The sequence below is a fragment of the Lepidochelys kempii genome, chromosome 6, assembly GCF_965140265.1.
Source record: "Lepidochelys kempii isolate rLepKem1 chromosome 6, rLepKem1.hap2, whole genome shotgun sequence".
Classification (NCBI taxonomy): domain Eukaryota; kingdom Metazoa; phylum Chordata; order Testudines; family Cheloniidae; genus Lepidochelys; species Lepidochelys kempii.
This window is the reverse complement of record NC_133261.1, coordinates 56,015,984-56,033,163: the sequence shown is the minus strand read 5'-3', so window position 1 is coordinate 56,033,163 and position 17,180 is coordinate 56,015,984. Positions and strand designations below refer to the sequence as shown.

The 17,180-nt window shown below is 45.1% G+C and overlaps 1 protein-coding gene and 1 long non-coding RNA gene across 13 annotated transcripts in view; one reads left to right on the top strand and one right to left on the bottom strand.

The window, feature by feature from the left end:
- Window positions 1–17,180, top strand: part of LRRC4C (leucine rich repeat containing 4C) — an 846,136-nt gene that overhangs the window by 605,624 nt on the left and 223,332 nt on the right. The window lies entirely within an intron of this gene.
- LOC140912850 (uncharacterized) lies at window positions 9,633–12,631 on the bottom strand. 2 transcript variants are annotated; one of them, XR_012159401.1, is made up of 3 exons: window positions 12,168–12,631; window positions 10,593–10,767; window positions 9,633–10,514 (listed from the first exon to the last, which is right to left on the bottom strand). It is a non-coding gene; the product is annotated as an uncharacterized lncRNA (long non-coding RNA). The 2 variants fall into 2 exon arrangements; XR_012159402.1 differs by having other exon boundaries at window positions 10,593–10,756.

The window sequence follows — 17,180 nt, the reverse complement described above, 5'->3', positions numbered from 1 at the left end:
TGCAGCCCTGATTTGGGCCAGTGCTGGGAATAAGACACAGTGCAACATTCCTTGGGAAACCCTAGAGTGTTGTAACCTGCTCTCCTGGCATGCTGGACAAGCTTCATGGGTTGGTGTGGAATTGAGTAGGGACATGATCCCCCATCCTTGACCCTTTTGCGATGATTTGTGTCTCAAGAGGCAAAGAGAGAGAGAGAGAGAGAGTGCACTTCCTGCCCTCCCCTGAATGCAAGGACTCTGATTGTCCCTGGCTCTTGTATAGGGTATGGAAATAAGGAGCAGTGAGAGGTATTTTGTGCTAACCCTCCCCCCACACCACCATGACCAAAAACACATACACACCCATGCAAGGCTCTGGACAGTCAGGCCCAAAGTACCAGGCAAAACATCTTAACGGTGAGATCTACCATGTTCTGCAATAGTCTCCCTATTGATTGGAACATTAAACACTAGAAAATAAATGGCAGGGAGTAGTCTCATAATGACTCAGAGATGGACTGAATTATTTATTTGGTCCTTTCTAAAGTTAGAAGTGGATCCTGGGATCTGAGCCCCATAGAACATAAGGGAATTTAGGACCCAAATCTGGATCCAGACTGTGTGTGTAGCGCATATATTCACAATAAACTGGAGCCTCAGATACAGACACCCTGAAACTTAATCTGAACTTCTGAGCTCCAGCCCTTCCCCACGTCTGACATCTGTAATCCTGTGAACAGTTGCCACTGCTATAGCACCATTCCTCTGAGCATCTTAAAGAAGGTGACTAACCTTAATGAGTTAAACTTCACAACACATGTGAATAAAATATCTCAGACTTGCAGATAGCTGAAATGTGGCATAAGTGATATACCTCAGGCCTGCAGATCAATTCAGTGGTAACCATGGGATTAAAATCCACTATTGCCAACTGTCATGTCCATACTCTGACCACAAGTAAATACAACTACTGAGCTTCCCTATTTAGCAGATCTTCCACAGTAATTCTAAAAGTTGTTGCAAGTCCATTGCTTCTTTATTTCTGTTGGCAGTATTGTGCATTGCTTCTACTGCTGGATATTGGCTCATCTAACTGAATGTTGATTAGAAACTTACATCTTGCTTTGCAAACATCCATGTTGAATCACAAATTTAACCTGAGACATTGGCTGCAGGAAGTTCATTGCAGCATTTCCTGAAGACTTGACTTTTAATTCTGCATGTTGTGAGCTGCAGGTTTATGTTTTTAATGGTTTTCACTGTTAATGGCTTTCATCTCTGAATCTTAGGCATAATTGTTTCAAACATTAATTGACACCCCCCCACACATACACACACTTTAGAACTCCTGTTGAGCTTCAGCTATAAGCTTAGTTTTTGCAATGACATTTATATTTGGTTTGGGTAATAGGCTGGTCTCTTACATTAAATGAATTCTTTATACTGATTGAATTTGCTTGCTGGATTTGTTTAAATAACTTGTCCATATTTCAAGGTTAAATACCAAAAGTATTGCTGATGATTAATTCTTTCTTTGAATAATGTGCGTAGTTTGATCTGGTACTAGCCATTAAATTAATTTCCACCACTAGTTTAGCCCTGCCTTTTTTTCCCCTTCCCCCTTTTTGTTATGAATCTATGGCACTCCTGCTCATTTTGATAGGAATGAAGCAAACTCAAAAATAAACTAGTCCTCATTAAATTGATGAGTTTTGCAGGCCTCCTTTGATCCAGTATATTGAAATATTACATTCCTGAAGAATGCGTTTAGCTGTAAGAAATTCAGAAATGAATACAGTGCACCCAATCAAAAGAACTTAAATATCTCAAGGGCAACTGGAAATGAAAATCGATAGGCTTTTTCCAGATGATGACAAACAGGAAGATCAATATGACAAGCTTGGGGTTTGCCTCCACTAAAAGCCTAGGTCATATCTCAGGTAGCATATGTCTTTAGAAATCACTGTAGTTTCCTGATTCTGCAAATCTAGATACTTGGAATCATGTAAGATTCCTTCCAGCTTGTTCCGCTTTCTGAGTTTGTTTTTTAGCCTTGACTGAAATTCACATTGGACTCGGGAGTTCATAGCATCAGACAAGCCTAATTGACAATGGCTATTTCTGTCTCCAGAGTGGATGTTTCTGTTTTGAAAGTATCTGTATCAAAGATATACACAAATCATTAGGACAGGTTTCAGAGTAACAGCCGTGTTAGTCTGTATTCGCAAAAAGAAAAGGAGTACTTGTGGCACCTTAGAGACTAAGACTAAAGCTTATGCTCAAATAAATTGGTTAGTCTCTAAGGTGCCACAAGTACTCCTTTTCTTTTTACAAATCATTAGGACACTTAAAAACTCAAGTGGCAGCTGGGATAAATAATCTATTGCAAATGAGCAATGAGGGAATAAATTCATCCCACATCTATCATCTTCAGTGTATATCTTGTGTGACAAAGTTCCTCCTCTGTCTTGGTGGGTCCTACGCTTATTGACGGATTTGCTCGCCTCAGAGGTTCACGGCAGCCCTCAGTTTGGCCACTTTCGTGGCTCAAATCTGCCATTCACTCAGCTAACCTCATCACTGGCCAGCATGGGGAAAAGGAAGAAGAACAATCCCCGCAGTCTCTGCTGATCCACTTAGTGGATCGGGGAACAGGCCGGAGACCTTCCCCTGTGTTGGAACCCACAATACAGGTCAACTCCTCCGGTATCAAGTAGGGAGTTGGGGAGATGGAGGGAACCCAGGCCCGCCCTTTACTCTGGGTTCTAGCCCACGGCCCCGTGGATTGCAGCTGTCTACAGTGGTTCCTGTAACAGCTGTGCGACAGCTACAACTCCCTAGGCTACTTCCCCATGGCCTCCTCCCAACACCTTCTTTATTCTCACCACAGGACTTTCCTCCTGATGTCTGATAATGCTTATACTTCTCAGTCTTCCAGGAGTACGCCTTCTCACACTCAGCTTCTTGCGCCTCTTGCTCCCAGTTCCTCGCATACACACCACAAACTGAAGTGAGCTCCTTTTTAAACCCCAGTGCCCTGATTAGCCTGCCTGTCTTAATTGATTCTAGCAACTTCTTGATTGGCTGCAGGTGTTCTAATCAGCCTGTCTGCCTTAATTGTTTCCAGAAAGTTCCTGGCTGTTCTGGAACCTTCCCTGTTACCTTACCCAGAAAAGGGACCTACTTAACCTGGGGCTAATATAGCTGCCTTCTATCACTCTCCTGTAACCTTCTTATTTATGCACTCCCTATCCGTGGCCCCACAAAGTCACGGGACCTCCGGGTCAACCTCCTCCTTGCCCTGGCTAAAATGGCCATATATAAAACCAGAGTGAGGAGGTTGGCCGATGGAGTCTCCTGTGACTGTGGGGCCTATTTTTGATCCTCCATCCATTCACATATCCGGCAGAGTTCCTCTGGGTGGCGTCCACTGACTCCTTTGACGCCTTTGAGGAGCAGTGGGCGCTGTCCAGGGTTCTCTGCTCAGTGTCCCCATCTGGTTCCCTTTGTTTGACCCTTTGACCACACTCCTGTCCCTGTTATTCCATTAGTTGTCCCCCGTATTTATTTGGTGTTCAGGTCCTGTAGATCCCCCTCTTAGGCTGGGGGGGAATCCTTTAGCTTTGCCCACCCACTTCCCAGATCCCAATAGGATCACTCTCCTGTAGCCATCTGGCATGACCCCATCATACTTGTTACACATACACACACTTTGCCGGGAGTGAGAGAAACAACTAACATTGATCCCTTTCATCTATCTAGGGATATACGTCCAAAATTTGTCAATTACAATATTTCATGTCCTAATGTTACCAGCATCTGCACAACATTTGGATTAATTAAAGCAGCAAAGGTGCCTCCTTGGTAATAATGTATGGTTCTCATCCAGACTCAGAAAACAATATGAATATATTAAGTCCTCTAAACTACTCTCTGGGCAAAGAGATTATCTTGGTTTGGTTTGGTTTTTAAAGGTTTTGCTTTTCCAAGTGTGTTGTGAATTCTCTTTGGTTTGAAAGACCAAATAAATTCTTTCTGTATCTCATGCATCAGATGTGTGGCTGTCTAGCAGTAGAATTGAAATTCCTTTTCACATAGACTAATTTGTATCATTTGAGACTTCTGAAAGCCCCTTAAAGCTCTCCAATTTGTAGAATGTGCCAAGATCTGATAGTGTCATAGTCTATTGCCTTACAATATCTTAAATCATTGTAGATATAGAGCTTGATTTTCCAGATGTCAGAAGTCCTTGGATGTCAATGGTGAAATACACACACCTATGTGTAGTTCCCAGAAGTTCACGTACATAATGTTTGAGTAAAGATGCCTGGCTGGATATCTGTGCATACAAGTACCTGAGTTGTGAAGCTGATCACAAAATTAAAGGGGTAGAGGGGGAGGGAAGGAAAAAAAAATAAAATATTTTCCTTTTGTATTTTTTCTAGTTTTGAAATTTTGCTGAAATATCAGCATTTGAAAAAATTCAGCCAGCTGTACTGATTTGTGTCTGTGCAATGGAGATAGCTATAGATAACAATATTGCAAAATATTCCTGATAATCTAATAGGTCTTTTCCCATCCCTACTCTCTCTGACTGTATGAACTCTTCATTTATTCCAGGTGCATCATTGCATGGATGATTTTACTGGAAACCCTGGGCTTCTGCTCCATTTACTAGATTCTCTATTTACTAGAGCTAGCATTTGCACTGGTGACTATGATCCAACAAACTCCATGCTTAAATTTAAGTACATGAATAGTCCCATTGAATGCAATGAGATTACTCATCTTCTTGACAGGTTTCAGAGTAACAGCCGTGTTAGTCTGTATTCGCAAAAAGAAAAGAGTACTTGTGGCACCTTAGAGACTAACCAATTTATTTGAGCATAAGCTTTCGTGAGCTACAGCTCACTTCATCGGATATCCGATGAAGTGAGCTGTAGCTCACGAAAGCTTATGCTCAGATAAATTGGTTAGTCTCTAAGGTACCACAAGTACTCCTTTTCATCTTCTTGAGTGCTTTGCCAGGTTGGGACCAGTATTATGATAAAGTAGAATGAAAATTGGTGTAAGTCCCATCACTGTTAATCTCAGAACTAAACACTGACGTCAGTTACATTTTGCATAACTATCATTCAAAACTCTGTGTGTTTCATTCAAATAATTTTAGACAAAATTGGGTTTTTAGGCTTTTTTTTTCCAGTTTTGATCGCTATATGTTTGCACCCCATAAGCTTACTTGGAGTCTGGGGTTCAGACAAATGCATATTAAAATGAAAATTCCGCCAAAACTACTGAGCCTCATCTAGTTTATAAAAGAACCATAAATAGGATCTACCTTCATATGAAACTGGGCCCAGTTTTACTCAGACGTTTCACAAAACTTTTGAAAAAGCAGGGCTGAGTTTCAGGTTTGCAGAGAAATGTGAAGCCACTGAAGTTTCATACTGTTGCATACTACAATTTTTTCCCAGCTTAATTCATAATTGGAAAATCCAGATTCATGTGCTGGAGAAAATATTGATACTTTCAATCCTTACCGTGTACTTCTTCATGATGAGCTAATTTATGTTTTGCCCTGGTAGTTTTCTCTTTCAATTGTAATGGGCAAATAGAATGTGATTACAAGAGCTGGGTAAATAATTCATAGGAAATTATTCAGCAAACTTTACCTCTTTTTTTTTCTACCTGTAGGCTGCAAGTAGGTTTGTATTTTCTTGAACATATTGATTTGAAATTATTTGCAGACTGATTTTTGCTTAATTTGGATTGGGCTCAGAGGTCACATGGAATTGTTTCTGTTCCTTGATTGGATAAGTATTACTACTGGAATCATGTTTCCAGTGTGAATATGCACAGTAGATGAATTAAAAATTTCTTATTGCAAACGTTTTCCAATATTTTCTCTTTCAGCTCAGATTTCAGCCAGAAAACTGTAATATTTGCTTGCTGAATTAAAGGGAATCACCATCTTACTCTGAAGCATGTAGTATCACTATAACAGAGGCACAGTATAGCACCACATAGACCACTTGTCTAGCTTGCTGTGCGGAATAATATCTTTACAATCTTTAGTACAGTAAGTAAAACTTTAAAAAAACCCCACAAAGTTAATTTCTTTGGTGTTTACATCATGAAAGGCTTCCTTCCTCTGTTTCTACTTTATGCGGAGAGGATGTGGAAAAGAGAATGATGTTTCTCGGAATGTCTGCCCTTCTTGAAAGAAGGGAGCCATATGTCAGGGCCCTGGCATTACTGAATATAGTATCTATGAAGACTACCCCTCTGAGCAAGAAGCTTGTATCTAAGGGTATGTCTACAGTGGCAGAGTTACGGCACCAGGAGTTACAGTGCCACTCATCGAGCACCGAAGGGAAACCGCTGTTGTGTGTTCACACTGTCAGCTGCCTGTGCAATAGCGTGTTCACACTTGAGGCACTTGCAGCGGTATTCGGAGCGGTGCACTCTGGGCCGCCATCCCACGGAGCATCTCTTCCTCTTCTGCCGCTAAGAGTTGTGGGAAGGCAGAGAGGGTTGCGGAGCATCCTGGGTTCTGTCCCAATGCCCCGTGATGCATTGCTTCGCATCCCAGCAATCCCTGTGCTTTCATCTGCATTTGGTGCCATCTTTCAACAGTTTGTGTATTGCGCGCCCTGCCTCTTCAGTCTTCAGGAATGGATCTCAAACTGTTGACCACTATGCTGCCTGCTTTGACTAACACATCACGAGTGGCAGTGGAGTTATTCCTTAAAATACAAGGGCAAGAGGAATGCAACTTTGATCTTACCATGCATAGAATCTATGACATGAGATTGCTTGTGGCATTCATGGAGGTGACAGTGGAATGCTGCTTTTGGACTTGGGAGACAAGCACTGAGTGGTGGGATCACATCATCGTGCATGTATGGGATAAACTTTAGGATGAAGAAAGCCACATTCATGGGACATGTGATGAGCTTGCCCCAGCCCTGCGGTGCAAGGACACAAGAATGACAGCTGCCCTGCCATTGGACAAGCACATGGCGATTGCAGTGTGGAATCTGGCGCTAACCAGTTTGGAGTGGGAAAGTTGACTGTTGGGCTTGTGTTGACAGAAGTGTGTAGGACCATTAATCGCATCCTGCTCTGAAAGACTGTGACTCTGGGCAACGTGCGTGACATTGTGGATGGCTTTGCACAAATGGGCTTCCCTAACTGTGGAGGGGCAATAGATGGCACACATATTCCAATTCTGGCACCAGACTACCTAGCCACTGAGTACATTAATTGGAAGGGTATTTCTCTATGGTTCTCCAGGTGCTTGTGGATCACCGTGGGCGTTTCACGGACATTAACACAGGTGGTCTGGAAAGGTGCATGACGCATGCATCTTTCGGAATACTGGTCTGTTCAGGAAGCTGCAAGCAGGGACTTTCTTTCCAGAGTAGTAGATCACCAGAGGGGAAGTTGAAATGCCCATTGTGATCCTGGGAGACTCCGCCTACCCCATAATGCCATGGCTTATGAAGCCATACACAGCAAGGAGCAGTTCAACAACAGGCTGAGCAAGTGCAGAATGACTGTTGAGTGTGCTTTTTGCTGTTTAAAGGCCCTCTGGCGCTGCCTATATAGGAAACTGGACCTGGCCAATGACAATATTCCTATGCTTATAGCCACGTGCTGTACATTTCATAATATTTGTGAAGGGAAGGGTGAACGCTTCATTCAGGGCTGGACTGCTGAAGCTCAGCACCTGGAGGCTGAATTTGAACGGCCAGAGACCAGGGCTTTTAGAGGGGCTCAGCGCAGGGCCATAAGGATCAGGGATGCCTTGAGGCAGCAATTTGAAGCTGAAAGCCTCTAATATTTGTTGCTATGCTTGGGAGTGCAGTTCTTGTAATGCTAGGAGGTGATTGTGATAGGTGCAGACGATGCAATATAAAGGTTTAAGATAATTGTCTGTTGCTTTGCAGGGCTATGTTTGCTTTCGCTTAATAGAAGAGAGATTGTTTTCAAACCAGAACAATTCTTTTATTAAAAAACAAGATCCGGAGGAGAGAGACAGAAAAAACAAAACACATCAGCACTGAGAGGACTGGGGGAAGCAAAGGTCCCAGAAAGAGGTGGGGTCCCAGGATGGTTAAAGATTTGTGTATGTCCAGGAATCATATTCAACCTTCTCTTTGGAGTACAGTGCAGCGGGTACTGTACTTCAACAGGGCTAAACTTCAGAGGAATGGGTGTTGAGTGCTGTTGCGGTTCAGTGATGAGACAGAACACAGCTTTATGCAAGCAAACAGGCTGGTCAGCGGAGATGGGCTGTTCTGCCCCCCCTGCCTTCCACCTTCTCCTTTTATTATATTTCTCCCCCTAAGCATTACACACTGCTACACAAAGGAATGTATGACGTTGATTCATATGCTTAGTTACCATCCTCTATCTACTACAATCCTGGTTCTCAGGCCTTGAGCCCAGGCTAAAAAAACCTCCCACAGTTGCTGTCCAAACAATCAAGTTCTCAGGGTTCATATCTAGCCCTTGTCCTTGGATAGAGCAATGTGTGCATTGCTCCTAGGAAACAGTCAGGGTGTGCCCCGCCTGCTTCCAGGTGGAATAGCTAGACATTAACCCTTCATCTCCCCTTTTTTTGTTTATTGATAGTTGGCCATCTCATGGTAGCCGCCAATTTGTTTTGTCATGCTATTTAACTCCCAGACAGACAAGGACATAACCTGGGGAGCTTTCCAGGGCAAAATTTTACAAAGTCTTAACAAGGAAGGAATACATTGTACACAGCAACAACAAAAAATAAGCCCAATGATTACAAACACAAAATAACCAAAAGCTTAACATCTGCAATATAATCATCTAAAAGGGGTACACTTCTTTTACTACAATTGTAACCAGCAAAAGGCAATATAAGTATCATTCTACTAAGACAGCAAAGGGTGCCATCACTTAAATTTGCAGGAATATAATTAAAGGTGCATGAACCACAAGTAAAAACCCATCCTGATGGTAGGATGATATGGCCATAATTATATGAAACATTAACAGCATGGGAACAATTTAAAAGGGATTGAGAAATTTTTTGACAGCCCAATGGCACCTTTGTACTAGTGCAGTTAACTACACGCGCACAGGTGACATTGTGAGCCCCGGCCGGGTACGGTGTGTGAAGGGATATAGCCGTGCGAGGCAGAATATAGTTGGCCGGGCCCCAATTAGCCATGCTAGAGTACTGGGAGAAAAGATTAGCATAAGCAAAGAGCAGTATCTTATTCTCCTTCGGACTTGTAACGGGGGAGGCGCTTCCGAGCCAACCCCTACAGAAAATAGCAGGCACAAAAGGCACACAATCATCACAGAATTAGCAGTGATTTGGGCGAGAATCGCCACAAACAAAGTCTTAGGAGTTTCTGGCTGCTGAATCTGCTGCCAGTTTTCGTTGAGCCGTGGCGACCAATGCTTTTACTGCTCCCCATGTCACGGGCTGGCTTGGGACGCTACGCCTCCTCCGTTTCCGTCCCGCCGTTGTCGACTCGGGGGGCAATGCGGTCTCCTCCAAGGTCAGCTGAAACTCTGGTATGGGATTCGACAGCCCCTGGTGCCATGCCATGTTGTTTAAGTGCTGGTCGCACGCACCGGGCTGGAACCCACAACGGTCCTGCAGGGAGAGACACAGCAGCATATCCCCGACCCCAAGTGATTAGAGGTGCTGGGCCCAGCCACTGTGGATCGGGCAGCTGACGGTAAAAGACACGCGGTCTTTCCAGTACCTCAGATTTGTGAAAATGCCGATCCGCAGGGGTCTGCTGATCTGCATTCAGTGTTAAATTATTTAAAGTAAACAAGAGAATATACATCTGTTGTTGAATGTCTCCTAAGGTTCGGAGACGCAGCTCCCCTTGTTTTAATTGTTTATCTAGCAAGGTTTTGAGTGTGCGATTGGCACGTTCAACAATGGCTTGGCCCGTGGAATTATAAGGGATTCCGTGTTTAAGACGGACATCCCAGCGGGCACAAAAGGTGGAGAGGGCTGCAGAGCAGTAGGCTGGGGCATTATCTGTTTTAATTTGGCAAGGGCGACCCATAACAGAAAAGCAGGCCAGCAAATGGTGAATAACTTTGTTAGTGGCTTCCCCACGTTGTGGGGTTGCCCAAAGGAAGCCTGAATAAGTATCAACGGAAACATGTAAAAATGAATAGGGGCGGAATTGTGGTACATGAGTAACATCCATTTGCCACAGCTGATTTGCTGCGGTACCTCGGGGGTTAACGGCATAAGAAAAGGTAGGAGCAGCAGCAGCACAGTGGGGGCAGGAACGGACAATGGAACGTGCATGATCAGCAGGAATGTGAAACTGCCGGGCCAAAACAGAGGCAGACTGATGAAAAAAGGCATGGCTTTCAATGGGGTCAGAAAAAAGGGAATTTACCTGACCACGCAACGCGCAATCGGCGCGTGCATTGCCCTCAGTGAGTGGCCCAGGCAGAGGGGTATGACTGCGAATATGAGCAACAAAGTAAGGGAAATGACGAGTGGCAAGAAGATGCTGTAAAGACAAAAACAGGTGAAGGAGGTCTGCATCAACCTGAGGGGTAATGAGGGCAAGGGGTAAATAAGCAATTACCTAATAAACATAATGGGTATCCACAATTAAATTAAAGGGACAATCAGCAAAAAGTTGAAAGACCAAAATAACAGCAGCTAATTCTGAACGCTGTGAGACGGCGAGTGAGACAACGTAGATCCAAAGCCTCCTCCGCCCCGAGTTCGATCCTCGGCAGCTGGCACCTGATAGGGGACTAAAATCAATTGTGCAATTGACCGTCCACGCGGGAGCGACTGTGGAAGATGAGTCCACACCTGAACCTTAATAATGCCAGTGTAATCAGCATCAATGACCCCTGGAATGACAAAAAAGCCCTGTTTCCCAGCATGTGAGCGAGGGAGAACAAGACCTACAAAGCCGGCAGGGAGAGGTCCCATCACCTGTGTAGGTATGGCACAGACCTCCCCTGGCAGCCGAAAGTCAGTGTCCTCCTGCAATCTGTTGGTAAAATCCAAAAAGGACTCTAAGGCACCCTGACGGATACTGACAAAGCTTTTGGTAGGCTTGCCTGAATCCGGGACCTTCTTGAAAGCATGCTGGGCACAGGTGGAGATAATGGGGAAGACAGCCTGAGGGAGTTGAGACTGCATCCCAATAGTAGCAAACTGGCCCTCCCCTGCCAAATGCTCATAAATGATACCTTGCTCTCTATATACCTGGGCTTGGCGTTCTGCCATCTGCCGATACTCACTAAGCCAAATAACATACTGACTGGGTGACAACATCATGCGCAGCAGCGTTTTTCAATCCTCAGGGATTAGGGAGTACCCAGCACCCATCCCTTCAATGAGACCACGCACAAAGGTGCTAGTCAGGCCAAATTCACGAATTGCTTTCTTTACCTCTCTAACCACCGAGTATGGCAGAGTAGTCCAGGTGCCCACGGGGTTGCCCTGGTCATCATTCTGCCAGGTCACCGGGCAAACGGAGACCAGATCAGCCAGCTCCTCTGCTGTAAGATCTGATCGAGCTTTCGCTGCGTGAACCATTTGTTGCACCAGCGAAAGCTTCTGAGCAGATGCAGATGACTCTCCGGGGGGCCCCATGGGGGGAGGGTGATCACACACCGGCTCCGGTGGGGAAGGCCAGGGAGGCGGTGGTAATAGAGGCACTGGGGGCGAAGCAGGGGGAGGGATGGCTGCAGGAGCGGACGGGGGTGGCAGGATCGGCAGCTCCTCTGTTGGGGCTGGAGAGGGCCTTTCCGAGGTGACACGCTGTGTCGCATCGCCAGGAGGGGGGATGGCTGCAGGGGCGGACGGGGGCGGCGAGAGCACCAGCCTCGCGAGGGAGGGTCTGTCCGAGGCGACACGCTGTACCACGTCGCGGCAGAGGTGCCAGGCATGTAAAGCCTGCACGGGTGCCCGAGGCTCTTTGTGCAATGTCTGGCCCAATCGCTCCCAGTCCGCTAGCTTAAGGCTTCCAGCTTCAGGATACCACGGGCACTTGGCACGCACCTCCTGTAGCAGGAGAGTGAGTTCTCGAGCTGGGCAGTCATGCTGAGCCTTACGCAGCAAATACTGCAGCTCATTGCGGTGTTGCACTTGCAAAGCAGAGAGGGAGCTTCCCATACTTACCACAATGAAAAATACTCACCGGGATCCACGAAGTGGATGAGTGACGCGTCTGAAACCCTTGCCGGGCGAGGTGAGTGCTGAGGGCCCCACATTTGGGCGCCAGTTGTTGCGGTTCAGTGATGAGACAGAACACAGCTTTATGCAAGCAAACAGGCTGGTCAGCGGAGATGGGCTGTTCTGCCCCCCCTGCCTTCCACCTTCTCCTTTTATTATATTTCTCCCCCTAAGCATTACACACTGCTACACAAAGGAATGTATGACGTTGATTCATATGCTTAGTTACCATCCTCTATCTACTACAATCCTGGTTCTCAGGCCTTGAGCCCAGGCTAAAAAAACCTCCCACAGTTGCTGTCCAAACAATCAAGTTCTCAGGGTTCATATCTAGCCCTTGTCCTTGGATAGAGCAATGTGTGCATTGCTCCTAGGAAACAGTCAGGGTGTGCCCCGCCTGCTTCCAGGTGGAATAGCTAGACATTAACCCTTCAGAGTGCAGTGGGTACTGGGAGTCTGCTGTGGTGGGGGAGGAGTGGATGCCGCAGGTACATACTGGAGCCAGGAGTTTGATAAGAGTGTGTTGGCGGTGTCTGGGGGGGCACATGGAAAAGTGTTTTGTGGCAGCAGCTTCAGGGGAGGGTGGGCCCAGAGGTGCCCAGTTTGCAGTGCTAATATCCTCTTGGCGCTCCATAATGTTTAGGAGCTGCTTCATAGCTTCATTCTGGCACGCCACATTCTCCTTTAGGTCCCTCTTCTCGCTGTCCCGTCACTTCTTCAATTCCTGTTTTTCAGCCGCGGAGTGCATCATAACCTCATGTAGAAAGTCCTCTTTAGTTCTTTGTGGCCACTTTCTAATTCTGCGCAGATGATCAGCTGGCGATAACAAAGAGGGAGGCAGGGCTCCCAAAGTCATCTCTGTGAAGCCAAAATGCAACATTTTATGGAAGCAGTATTGTTTGCAACATACATAACACTGATTCAGTGTTTTAAAACACAGTCACTATTCACATACCTGTCACTAACTGTCAGATACCCCAGGCAAACACACATGAGCCACAAGACCCCCAAAATCGTGAGTAGCCACAGAGTCAGGGTAAATCAGTATTCCTGGACCCTACTGTAGAGTGGGCACATGGCTCTTGGGGAGAGCCAGCACTGTATGGTGGGCCTGATAATCATTCTTGTCCCCACGTTTTCCACAGGCTGTGTTCATTGTGGAAGATATCTCGCTGCTGAGGGTGAGCAGGGAATCAAGGGAAGGTCTTCTCCAAGACTGCGGCTTAAACTAATTGCTTGTGTGCAGCAATGGTGTGTCTGTCCCCCATCCATGTTCCTCCCACATCCATGTTCCTCCTCTTCCTGGCTGTAGCTCTTGTGCAGAAAACCGTACGCCTCTCTTTTTAGAGCGTTTTTTTACAGCGTTGCAGCTGCGCAGTTTCTGCATGCTATGTGACTTGTCCATGTGTACACCTCAGGAGTTACACTGCAGAAAGCTGTTTTGCTGCGCCGAAACTTGCCAGTGTAGACAAGGCTTCAGAATGATAATAAAGTTGATGAATGGCCTTCACGTGCTGTCTTTGGAACTGGTTTTGCCAAGTCTGAGACATTCCAGGAGGCAAGCACTCTCACTGCTTCATATAGCAGGCCCATTTAAGCAACATGCTAAGTGATTGAATTCAGTTCAAACTGAGGTAGGAAAAAAAATAGAAAACACTGTGAAAGCAAACTTTGCCAAGTAATAGAGTGCCAACATCCTTTTGTTGGAAGGATAACATTTCATATGAATAATTGGAGCAACTGATTGCTCTGCATTTAGTGAGCTAGTTATTCAATTTATTAGGGATGGAAGCACAACAGCAAATGATAATAAATCCCTGGAGGAGAGGAAGGTGTAGGCAACGCTGGGAATATTTAAATTCTCTTTTGGCTCACAATCCACACCTTCTAACGTGCTCAATTCTGTTTAATGACAATGTTAATTTCTCCCCAACATGAATAGTGTTGCATTTTATTGCTTTCCAACAAGGTCGATCAATGTCTCTACTCAGTCAGATGTGTTTGCAGGAAATAGTGTTCTTTTTAGGGTATTTTGTGGGAGATGGGTGTGGGGAGGGCGAGATTTAACCGCTGTTTCCAGGGCTGAGAAATGAATTTGATTTTTTCAAATCACATCTCTTTGGCCGGCGAGGCTCAGCCAATGATGACAGCAAGATCTATTAGGATGTGAAATCATTTCATGAAAGAAGTGGTGGAATCACAGTCTCCAGAATTGAAGTCAGTAGGTGAGGACATGGGATTCTTCCAGGGGGAAAATGAGGATTCTGTAGCAAGTGGTATGGGTGATTTAGTAGATGACATTTTTCTTTCTAAGTCAGAATGGAACCAGAGCCTTGGCCCTAGGGAAGGTGCAGTGCATCTTCATGTGCCACCTTTCACACAAAGTGTAAATCTGAACCTAATGTGTTGACCAGATTCCAACTCTGATAATTATATTCTGTTCATTTAGAATCCCCTTGCTGTTTCAACAGAATTACTCTTCTTCACCTCTTTTTTCCTTAACTGTTGCAATGTGACTAGTGTCATCATTCTAGCTGCTGTATCCCACAGGTTCCATTTCAATGCAAGGTGAAGTGGTCCCTGCACATTCCAGGACCCTTAAAATGTCAATGTCCTTCAGCAAAGGGGGAGCGTCTTTATTACAGGCCCTCAGTGTTATTCAGTGGAATGCACTCTGCATGAATGATAAAATGTTAAAGTTCCAGGATTGGGTGTATATTGATAATTTTGTAAAGCACCTTGGTATTTGCAAAACTGCCCTCTATACCAAAAAAATATTTAACACTTATCCCAGCACTTGATCTGCTGGACAATACTCCAACACCCAGAAGCATTCAGATTATGAAAGGGTCACCCACAGTCTTGTCTCATGTCATCCTCTTATCTTGTCTTGTTACTAGAGGGATATATTGGGAAGCAGTGAACTAATCCCATCAAGATGGAATACTGCCAGTCAGCTAGAATGGGCTGCCCATCTTCCTTCAAATTTTATGAGCTGAATATTTTTGATAGTTTCATTTCTATTTCATTACCGTGCAAACAAAACAAATTGACAGAGAAAGCAATCAGCACATGATGCATCCTCCGGAACCTCTAATGTAAAATGTTGGCTGCTTCTGCAAACACTGCCAATTATCAGAGGAACTGAAAATGGAAGTGATAGCCTTTTGCAAAATAAGCAGCAGGGCATTATGGACCACAGCCCACATACCTATTACTGTGTGGAGAGTGGGCATAATATGTTGGAATATTTTATAAATCAATCATTCTGGACATGAATCACATTCATACCACATAATAGCAAGAATACATGCTGGTGGACATACTGTATGGAAGATTGCAACATTTACACTCAATTTTAATGAAATGCATGTTTGTTTTTATCAGTCTGTCCCCTCACTCTGTTCCTTTCAACTCTTTTTCCATTCTGTTTTGCACATATGGTAGTTTTCCTATTAGTTTGTCTTACTGATGGGTCTGGAGTAAAAGTATGAAAGAGTCCAGAATTGAATGAGAGAAAACAGCAATGGACTGTATTAATAAAGACTCAATGAACTGATATCAACTGAAAATGCATGAGCATGAGACAGTCTCCTTCATTGTAATAAGGGACAGATTTCATTTGTCCTGAAAAGTTCTTCCCACCAAGAGTTCCCAGCAGGATATCCTATTATAAGAAGCCTCAGAACTAGCTCTCAGTGGTTGATCATACCCAAGAACATGACGCATGAAACTTCAGGGAGCTGCTTTTACTAATTTAATGGTTTTTAAAAAAAATGTGTTCTAGTTCAAACAGGAATTAATTCAGGGAATTCCTATGGCTCGTGTTAAACAGGAGGTCAGACTAGATGATCATAGCAGTTCTTCCTGGTCTCAGAATCTATGAAATTAACCATTTCTTGTGTGTTTTATACATTCTGGTGAGAATCAACAGTTTCCAACTGAAAGAGTGGATATAATATACCCAGACTTTAACAATGCTTTTGAGACAGTCTCACATGACATTTTCATAAGTAAATTAATGGGCGGAGAGTGACCCCTGCATTTGGGGAGGCTGAGCATGAGCACCTTAGAAGCTCCTTAGAAGCTGGGGGGGGGCACCAGTGCCCAGATCGTGGCCCTACCCCATGGTCTGCCTTGAGCCCTGCCCTCAACAGGTTATCTCAAGTGCTTATATACAAATGCACAAAGCCTTGGAAACAAGCAGGGAGAACTGGAGGTCCTGGTGATGTCAAGGAATTATGACGTGATCGGAATAACAGAGACTTGGTGGGATAACTCACATGACTGGAGTACTGTCATGGATGGTTATAAAATGTTCAGGAAGGACAGGCAGGGCAGAAAAGGTGGGGGAGTAGCACTGTATGTAAGGGAGCAGTATGACTGCTCAGAGCTCCGGTACGAAACTGCAGAAAAACCTGAGTGTCTCTGGATTAAGTTTAGAAGTGTGTGCAACAAGAGTGATGTAGTGGTGGGAGTCTGCTATAGACCACCGGACCAGGGGGATGAGGTAGATGAGGCTTTCTTCCGGCAGCTCACGGAAGCTACTAGATCGCATGCCCTGATTCTCATGGGTGACTTTAATTTTCCTGATATCTGCTGGGAGAGCAATACAGCGGTGCATAGACAATCCAGGAAGTTTTTGGAAAGCGTAGGGGACAATTTCCTGGCGCAAGTGCTAGAGGAGCCAACTAGGGGGGGCGCTTTTCTTGACCTGCTGCTCACAAACCGGGTAGAATTAGTGGGGGAAGCAAAAGTGGATGGGAATCTGGGAGGCAGTGACCATGAGTTGGTTGAGTTCAGGATCCTGATGCAGGGAAGAAAGGTAAGCAGCAGGATATGGACCCTGGACTTCAGGAAAGCAGACTTCGACTCCCTCAGGGAACGGATGGCCAGGATCCCCTGGGGGACTAACTTGAAGGGGAAAGGAGTCCAGGAGAGCTGGCTGTATTTCATGGAATCCCTGTTGAGGTTACAG